Raw genomic sequence first — 11093 nt, forward strand, 5'->3', positions numbered from 1 at the left:
ACCCATAAGAAATGCATTGCAGCAAACATATGTTAACGTCTTTTCAAATTTTTAATCAGCTGTTCTTTGTAAACATATATTACACTTATAGTTTTAAAGCATAGAGTAAGCTTAAGAGAAACGACAAATTTTGTTTAAACTGTTTTTGCAATCACTGTTAAACATAGACTTTACTATCCAGATAATACAATTCAAATTTGACGTAAAAATTCACCTTTAACTGCAATATTTATTTAATATAAACCATGCTCATGCTTGATCAGAAGAGCAATGCAGATATCATAATTACTATCTTACGTTGGCTACAAATATAAAGAATGTTATAAAATCAACCTTAGTTGTTTTTTTTGACAGAAGTATGGTTCTCAAAACTCCGTGTGTACATATTCTCTCGATCGAGACAACAAAGCAAGCTCAATCGTGGCATCGGAGATATAACTAATTTAATCTAAAATTTATTATAGTAAAAAAAAAAATTTACTAAGTAATATAAGGACTTCGGTTCTTATGATTTGCGTGCGAAGCCGTGGGTAACAGCTAGATAGAGGCAGGAATATGGTACATACCTTCATAATACGCCCAAGAGGCTCACGATGGAACGACTATCAATTATCTCAGCAATGTTTAGAATGTGATAGAAAAAGAATAAGTGAATATAGTGTACTGTTTTCAACGGGAAATTGCGTGCGAAGCCGCGGGCAACTTTTGCAAAAAATTATTGAAATGCGCAGCAAAGCGCGCCGGGCCCGCTAGTGTTTCATAATTCAAATTCAACTGACACTGAACAGCTGTTGAAATGTTAAACTTAATAAGGATTTCCCCCTAGTACCAGAAGTAGATAGGAAGCAGATAGCATTTTCCCTTAGGCCAAATAATCAATATAAATGACTTGATTTTTTTTTTATTTGGCATATTGTTAGGTGATTGGTCATGGTTGGGTTTGAAAAAACATAATTTTTAAGCTTTCTTGCCTAAAAGTAAAATACTGGATACTAAAATAAAAAAGTACTTAATTTCTATTTGGTAAAAGTATAATTATCTAACAATAACCAGTAAAATTATCTAATAAGATAATAATAATACATTTTATTAATTATCAGAAAAAAAATCTAGAAAGAATTTCAGAAAAAAAAAATTATATTCCCAACTATTGTAACTATTCATGAATGAACTCATCAGTGTAAGACTAGATGTGGCTTAAGTAAACCACCAACTCTTATTATTACAAGTAAGCCTTATTCCAATAACTGTGACTCACCTGCTCCTGGGAAATGTCTGGAATGCTCTTATCTTATCACATTGTCATAGTGCAGACTCAAGTTATTTAACTTAATTTGGTCTTAGTTTTTCTTGGCTATTTTTAACCTACGAGATGATTTAAGATGATTACTAAAATTTTCTGCATACTTTGTTGTTTACAGGTTCTTGCTCAGTTCTTGTTGTTTTCTTCAAAATCTGAATTCGGCACTTGACCCTGATTTTACACAAGTTACAGTACACAGATATACTCAACTAAATAATGTATCTGGAAAATAGAATACTACATGAAATTTTCCCAGTAATTTATATGTTACGTCAGGTGATAATATTTTTCTAAACTTATATGATATTATTATTCAGTTATATTAGTATGCAAAACTACATTGGTTTGTATGAAAATATTCATAATGTCTTTCTGGATTTACTGATATAGTCAAATGTATTACATCATAAGTTACTAAATTTAAAATGTGTAAGGAAAATCCTTTTGTGCAAAACACTAGCTGCAAGTATTTCGTTAATTATAGGGGTAAAAGATTACTCTCCTACATCACCAAATTTGAAAACCGGGTTTGGGACACTAATGACCATGCTTTGACAATTTGATTAGAACCAAAGTTTCAAATTTAGTTATATTCTCATGTCCTATCCACTATCCTTGATTTTGATTTAATTTAAAAGCATTGATGTTGACTGTCAATGATGTGCACTGTGCCACTTCAGTTCATTAACTTCTATTCAATAACATAACAGGCTGTATATTGAAAAAGTTGGTTACAAAATTAGGTGGTCCTTCTCAACAATTCACAATGCCACTTCGGTTCATTGACTTCCACTTGATATTACAATAGGGAGTTTGTCGTGAAAAAGGATTGAGTTAACTTGTGCCAAGTTTCACTTTTCATTTTCACTTTTTCATTTTAACTCTGAATTGACTAGATTTGGATTTTCACCACCAAACTGAAGTGTCAATTTACAATTATGCATAGCCCCATTGGACTGTTTAGACTATTGTAAACTGCACAAAAATAGTCCGATGACATTTGAGATGTGATGCTATATCACTGTTGGTCACCAGCTGTTCACACTGTAACATGCCTATGTTCACAACATACTGCCTGCTTGATTTACATACTGTCTGCAAACAGATGAATGAAATGAAATGCAAGTATACCTGCTGTTAATGGCAACAGCTGGTGATGTTTGTTGATTGCAACAGATGTTGAGACGGATCAGTAAATTTCCATACATGTAAATCTCGCAACAGAAAGTTGGACACAGGTGCACCCCTCTATAGAAAGAGGATTCAGGTTTTCAACAACCCCAACATGGAACTATTTTCGTGCGGTTTACTCTAGGCGAGTTTGCTATGCAGTTAGGATGCAGCAATTGCCATGTGAAATGCACAACACATTGATAACTAACAAATCTAACAGAAAGTTTAGGTGAATAAAACACACAAGTAAGATTGGTAAATATTTATTGAAAACATAATCTGCTTGTAAGTTTGCTGAGTATGTACAGACCACAGGGTGGTGATAACGAATCGCAATGGCACGTCACACTAGCTTGTAAGCAGCACAGAGTCACAACCCCCTCATCCTACACAAACTTAACATACAACCCCGTACCTAAGGTGAAGGCAATATCCAAGGCTCAATATTGTTCTTATTTATTTTCAAGATAATTCATAAAAATATATTTTTTAGAGCCACTGTTTTTTTAAACCTGCCCCTATTTCAAATTCACGAATTAGTTTTTTTTTATAAGGAACATAATGATGCTAACAAAATCTTTGATATATTAGTGATGTTAAAAAGATATCAGATTATCATTGAATTGATATTACAAATAAAACTATTCCATTATAGAATGATCACATTTGATATATTTACTTTTTATCAAGATAAATAAAAAAAATGTATGATTTTAATTTAGTTTTGAATGGTCTTGACCATATAAAATTGAATCCTTCCTTACATTTTCTGTCTCAAATGTCAAAATTAAAATATTTATTTCTTGCTTAATGTCATTTAATACGTATGATTTACTAATAAAATAACACTTATAAATTACCTATGGCATATTTCTACAATAGTATTTATTCTCTTAACTCCTTTTGAAATATTACTAATAAGGAACAACACAACTAAACTGATCTAGGAGGCTGTGACCCACATAAGCCTAAGACAAAAATAACTTTTCTACTCCGTTTCACAACTATAATGACAACATCGAAATAATGTATATCAAAAACTAAATAAACATTACAAATATAAACTAACAAATAAATGTACCAATATTTAACTAAAAAATAATCTCTACAATAAAATCTGATGTAAACTCTGAAGAATAAGTAACAACTATTAGAGAGCGTAGGTATACGGTGAAGCACCACTCACACACACGCAGACACACGCACATACGCACGCGCAGACACTCCAAACAACCTAGCACCGTATCTCATTGCACACAGTACCCTATATCAACTCTATAGCTTAAATACACAGTATTTCCACAACTTTATTCTTTACAAAACCAATTTCGTGTTCCTCACACTTATAGGAGTGTAATTTCTGCCAAAAATAAATTTTAAACTAAAGTTCTAATTTTTTTTAAGATGTTTATGTTCTGAAATATTTATATCTAAGTCCCTGTAAATACAAAAATTAAGTTATTTTGTATATTTATAATATACTTATTAGAGGTGTCCTTAACAAATTAAAAAACTTAACCTAATTATCTTCATATGTGTACTCAAAGAAAGGTTGTTTCTGACAACCCAACATTAAGGTTGTTTTAATGGGTTATAACAGCAGTTTAACATGAAATGTACTAATTTTATTAATAATGTGCAGAAAAAGTGTTTCAAGTTTTTACGTGTGTTTTATTTACATTCACTTGATAACAATTTCACTACTGCATGATCGTGATAAGCAATAAAGAATTTGCTGTAATGAATTGTACAGACTACTGGTGCTTGAGGTGTATGTGTTAACCCACTGGCCTTGATTGATGGAACCATTCAGTTTGGATGTAGCACATCCCATTTTTAGCTTAAGGAAACTAATCCCTCTATGGAACTAATGTTCCTGTATCTAACAAATTTCACACAACTTAATTAAAGATTTTTTTGATGTACCAAACTTATGTGGTAGTTGTCAGCATAAAATTGGGTGAAAACAGCCAAACACTCAGTAATGTATATAGACAGAGCTTGGTACCGTGTTCTCCATGGTTTTAAGTGAACTATATAGGCCTACATTACACAAGAATGTTACAATTATGGTAGGTTTTGCTAACGCTTGGCCAATTATAATTCAATGTTAGTTAAATATTTACATTATATTCCGTTACCATTTAAATCTATTTAAAAATTAATATTTTTTTCCATTTACCCTATGTATATACAGGGTGATATATACACACACTCACATATTTATATTCTATTTATTTTAATTGTTTAATTGATTTATATTTCTATATTCAAAAATATAATTAACACATTGTATTTGGTTTACTACTCTACAGTTTGGATTTTTGGTTTTTAATTGATTTTACTGATAAAATAAATGTATTATTTAAAAGTGTTATTTGCTTAAAAAAAAACATTTTTTTAATGATATAATAGTTGCATTATTTTAAAACCTTTTGTTTTATATATGAGATAAGTTGCTTCTTTGTTTTATATATATATATATATATATATATATATATATATATATATATATATATATATATGTATATACACACATCTATACTCACACATATATATATATAAAACAAAGTAAAAAACCTATTTATATAACATCTACATATATATGTTTTTTACTTTATATATAATTTTTCTAAACAATATTATTACCGTACTGTAATTTGTGTAGAATTCAACTTTAAAAATAAAGTAAACTACATCACTCAAGTCAAGTTAGAAAAATGTCTTATACAATGAAGTAATTTTCTCATTTTATAATTGATATACATAAGGCCTCAAATGGCCAATGGGTCAAAGGCCAATGGGTTAATACAAAAAAATGGATGGTCTAATTTAAATAAATGTGTATATAATATTGGTACAGTACTACTTCTTTGACTGGTTTTTATTTTTTTATTTTCATGTAAGAATTTGACTAACCATCTTGAAATGCCAACAATTTTCAGAAAGGTATACATTTAGTACATTATTATAGATGTGGATTTTCTGTACATTTAACAGACAAAATTAGATAACTTTTTATTTTCATTCGTAACAACATAAAAATTAAAACACTTTCATTTGTGATAACACTAACGGTTGCGATAAATATCTCTTGATTACTGACCTTGATAATTAAACAGACTTAGCCTAAAAGACCAACAATATTGCTAATCCAGCAAAGTTGCATTATTTGTACGTAAGCTTGTGATGATATTACTGACGTGACATAACAAACTGTCAACACGTCCTGTAACCAAAACTCACCCCCATTCTGGGTACTTCTCAACAAACCCTAATTTTAAGTGTTAGTTTTTAAAATGAGTTAACAATTTGAAAAGATGCAGTTGCCATGTGTAATAGGGACGGAAATCATAAACAAATAACTACTTGAACAAAAATATCAATATTTAAAAATAAAAATAAACTAAATTTCACAAAGTATGTGATTTAAAAACAACAATAAGTTTTTTTCCAGAAAAACTACATAAACTCTAATATAGCCAAGAAACATAGTTGCTTCTCAATAATCGTGGCAACTATTCAATCATAATAATCAATAAAATAAGCATAATAAACTGGTATAGAAATAGACAAAATCAACATTTAAAAATTAAATTATAACAAAAAAGTTTTTCTCTGACAGTAACAATTTTCTCTCATCTTAACGTTAATAGATTCATAATGAGATTGCACTTAATTAAGTGTGGCGAGTATTGTATAATGAGCTGCCTAGAAGCCTAATGCTAAGTACTTGACATATAACAACCTAACAATAACTCTACACTTACATGTAACAACTGAACGCTCTAAATGCTGCCACAAAATAATATTCTCTAGTGTTTGATTTTAGAGTAGATAAAGCTAACTTTGCCAGTGTATAATATAATCATCGACGTATGTACAAAATGGCATCATGAGATTCAGCACAAACATCCCAACGTACGGACACATGTAACAAGGTTAATAGAGAATAGAAGATCACCATGTAAGTAGCCTTGTTAATACTGGATGACTAACAGTCGCTTATCACACGGATACGACCGGTTACAATAACGGTAATTTGTACTCATGTTCACAAAAACAATCCATCATTCCCTGTATTGTTTTTGATAATTTGTACTTTATCGTTAATAGGTAATTCAAAATTAAGCAGGTGTAGCTTTAAATGTTTTACCCCCCCCCCCCCCCACCCCCCCCCCCCCCCACCCCCCCCCCCCCCCACCCCCCCCCCCCCCCACCCCCCCCCCCCCCCACCCCCCCCCCCCCCCACCACCTAAATTTGTGACAGCTGTGATAAGTGATACTTGAAGTTTAATAGTATTAAGCCTGGGAACATTCAAAACCCTTGACCTACCAATGACGCTCCCTTTCGGTTTGGTACATAACTAGCGCATATAACTGAAGAAGAAGAAAACAATGGGCATGGTCACACACGTGTATCTAGCGTGCAAATATGCACTTGCAATAATTATGTGACGAATAATTCAGTTTCAAAAATAAAGTACAAAATGTAAGGTTGCGTTCAACAGTGAACATTCCTATCCGCCTTTGAATTTAGATTGCAGAAATAAAAGACATTATACTGTGAAGTAACCTTAAAATTGTCAATTCAAGGAATTAAATTTCGAGTACATAAAACGCTGACCGTCTCAGTTTTTATGCTTAAACCGGGTACAAGCCCGTACTCAGACCGGACTTTTTGAACAATTTAACTGGGGCCCGCCCAGCCACATATGTTTTCCCCGGACCGTCAAACCTGAGTACGGCCCTGAATATGAGGTAAGGTCTCTCTCCAAATAGACAAGCATTGCTCGTCAGTGTTTCAGTTTAACGTCTCTTGCCTAAAAATGGAGGGAATAGATTAAAATTAGTAATGATATAGAACGTATAAAACTCTGCAGTTTTTATAGATGTAATTGCAAAGTTATGTACATTTTATAGTGCAAAACTATTTTCTCTTGTTTGGCTCTAATTTTTTGAAAGTGCTTGGGGCAGATGTTGCGCTAAGCCTACGCCCTCCTCAAGATTGCATCGTGTTGATTTTAGTTTGTGGGCTTATGCGGTCGATGATTTGTTTTGCCGAATAGAAGACAGTTTTCAAATGATCAAAAACACTAACGGTCTGCGATAAAGAAGCCATACTGATCGCAGTTACTTAATGTTGGTTTGTTCATTGGTTAAGCTTTGGCCAATCATAATGTAGCTCCGCCGCGCCGTCTCCAACTCATCTGTATAACCGGATGTATATTATTGGCAGTTTTGGTTTAAAATCTGTTTACTGAAGATGGTTCTCCGTAACGACGACGCAAATTTCAAAAGTGTATTGTGTTTTAATGTTTTGACGTGGTACGAATAGGAAAACGTGTGTGTTGGTGGTTTGCAGCGGCCATACACGTGTTATATAACCGAATAACATAGCTGTGCACTAAATAACAAACGATCTGATTCAAGCCAGAACAGGCAGAGGATGACTCATCAGCTATTCAGCCACAGTGTCAACACTAATCAAGAGCCTTGGAAGGCCTCGGCACGCGCTGGGCTCTGACGTTCACCTACATTATGGCGGTTTCTTGGGAATAAATCTCAGCTATGTCTACGTAAACTAACTACATCCCATTTTGGGAATATGACACACGAGAGTCCTTAAGAAAAATAAATTAATCTAGGTTAATCAAAACTGTTCCTTCATTAAATTAACGCCGGTAGAACTTGGTAATTCCCCCCCCCACCCTTTATTCGGCTCGTGTCATATAAAATAAAATATTTTATTTGTACGAACAACATGCATTCCTTGGCAAACATCAAGGTTAAATATAACATTTGGAGATTCATACAACACAAGCAACATTCAGACGTACAATAATACTTTCACCAATCCTCATTCATTATTTGCCCAATCCTGCCCAGTTGCAGCACAGGAATTAATCTTATAAATTATTCGTCTCGCAGTAAAATTTCAACAACTCAGGGAAGTTTTTAACGCCTTGGTACATTTATTATTGAATTAGGCAGATTATTGGCGAATGAACACCTGCCTGAAGAAGTCAGTTCATAAAGTAGTGCCATCCAGTCACGTAGGTATTTCTGCATCTAGTATATTATGTGTTTATATTCCCACCTGCGGTCAAGGATATTTTGAACACACAGAACAAAATTGTTTCAAGTCCTAGAGACTTGGTAGAGAAAAATATTGGAATCATCTTAAAGCTGGTCTGCACGACTTTCCATAAATACTATTTTGCAACCATAATAATCTTTTTTTGAAAAGTCTGGATACATTTATTACTGCCCCTAGAAGAACAAGCTTCCCTAAACACTGCTCTATAGGAATTGTGTAGATTAAATTAGTTCGTAATACGCCGTAGCCAATACTTCCGCTAAGATCTGATAATATACAGGTACATGCCTGAAAATAATTTAGCACAAACGGAAATGAAATAATATTTTGCTGAAAACGTTATATTGCAATAACATTGTTTGTAACATTCTGATGTCTATAAAGGTTTTAGAAAATATACGTATATGAGTGTGTGTATTAGGTAAGCATAGGACTAGCCTTTACATACTGACAGTAAACTGTTTACCTTATATATTAATTTACAATTCAGGGTAAAATTCAACCTCAATGGAGATAGAGAGAATAAAACTGGGCTTAATAATATTTAGTTATGTAAATTGCGTATAAGTTATAAATAATCCAGGAGGGTTCACTTCTGGCTGGTTTATACCTTCAAGTTGAACCCACAGTGGGTACAGCAAAAACCGATGTGTCACTTCCACAACCTTATGAATGTCCAGGAGTGGCACATCACTAACCGCAATTGTCGAGATTCTGGGGTAATTCGATAGGTCTAGTCTACTGCGGGAGATGACTGTTGGAGTTTGTGGGGTTTGTTCCCTAAGAGTCAAAGGTTCTTGCAAGCCTATACATAGGCGTGTGCAACCCCCTGCCTGCTTTGACGGTAGAGGCTGTTTCAAAGCTGGCTTCTATTCTTCCGAGAGAACATGACTTAAGATTAGTGCCCTAAAACCTTTCCTCACGAATCTTGACTGGAGGCGGCCCCTACTCCCAACCTTACCCATCCAAAATATCCTGTCCCTCCGGAAGCAGCGCAAAGGTCCTTATAGGACTAGGTGCAATTTTTTTAAGCTTCTTGCCCTAAGAGAACAAAAAAAGTTTAGAAAATTTTCAAATATTTTATAAATTTTTGTGAGTGTTTAGTTTAAACATTAGTTTTTTGTACGTTTTCCGCTCAAACGGTCAAATTATTTTGCTGGTTCTCATGATTTAAGCGTTATTATTTTTAGCCACGAAATTGTTACTAGGTGTAAAAACAACATCTGTATTCCTGTTCAAATTATAAACATTGTATTTTTTATTTCATAAAAATTCCGTTTTGACAATGATATAGAGGTTTTTGATGTCACCTTCGTGTGTTGTTGCAAGGTCAAAGCGGCAGGTGATATTACACCCGACTATCAAAGTCTTACGAGTATGGTTTGGCCGAACCGCCAATCTTCACAGGCCTGGGGAATATACTTCACGGGGTTCCCCGTGTTAAAGGCCAGCAAAGTTCGTCGTTCTTGGGAGGACTTGTACCACGAGACCGAGTGAGGCTGTGATATTTGCCCGAGTCATCGAGCAGGATTGTCACCCTGGAAGACATGCACGTGCTGTATTTGACCTTCCCTCCTACCAGAAGACGTGTCAAACGTCTATAGCAGTATCCCAAAATAAGGGTCGAGGAAATCGTCGACGGTTAAGTGTAAGGTTAAGTAATGCTCACATCGCACACGGCCACTTTTCGTGAGAACCTTCACATAGGCCCAAATAATCGATCAATCCGGACACAAAGTCCGACCAGTAGCGGTCACTCTCGATCCGGATCATAACTTCACACTAGGCACTGCTGGCCGCCAACACCTGCAAGCCCAACCCTGTCAAGCCCGCTTATCGTAACTAATCGTGCTGGTTTGGTGTCACGGAGTGTTTTTGGTTCAATCCAGTCAATGAACCAAATCGAGTTGTAAATGCGGTAGACGTAACGATAAGAATCTATATACTTCACTTACTTGGCTGCTAAAACTGAATTTAAGTTCGTACAGTTCACATTTGTTCTATGAACATTGTTTTCTTTACACAATATTACAATACTCATACGCCAATGCTATGTGCACAAGTGATATTCTGGACAGTAATGAACTCCAATCGGCCACGAGGAATATTTGTTAGTTCTTCGAGGACGTCGGTCCAGGGTGAGGATCCAAGAGGTCTGCAGCCCAACAAAAGAGTGGATATTCCCTGTAAATGTGGGTCAGCCTGCATTGGAACTTTACAAGCAGCTATCTTCGCCTACCGAATGATAATAGCAAACGGTAGCTTTTACGAGTAGAGCTGTTACTTGGAGAAATTGGCATTTATGTTTGTGACTATTATTACGATGTTGGTGTAGAAGAGGCAGAAGTTATGCAATAACGGAATACACTATAAAGTTGTACTTTCAGTAATATTGCTGTTGTTTACACATTTTATTCCTTACACCTTCTAACTATAAATTTTCTCCTGCAATTTATATTTTCCCTGATTCCTAAACAAAATGTAACTATAGTGTGGTTATCTGAAAGATTTATTCCT

This window comes from Homalodisca vitripennis, chromosome 5 (assembly GCF_021130785.1).
Source record: "Homalodisca vitripennis isolate AUS2020 chromosome 5, UT_GWSS_2.1, whole genome shotgun sequence".
Taxonomy (NCBI): Eukaryota; Metazoa; Arthropoda; class Insecta; order Hemiptera; family Cicadellidae; genus Homalodisca; species Homalodisca vitripennis.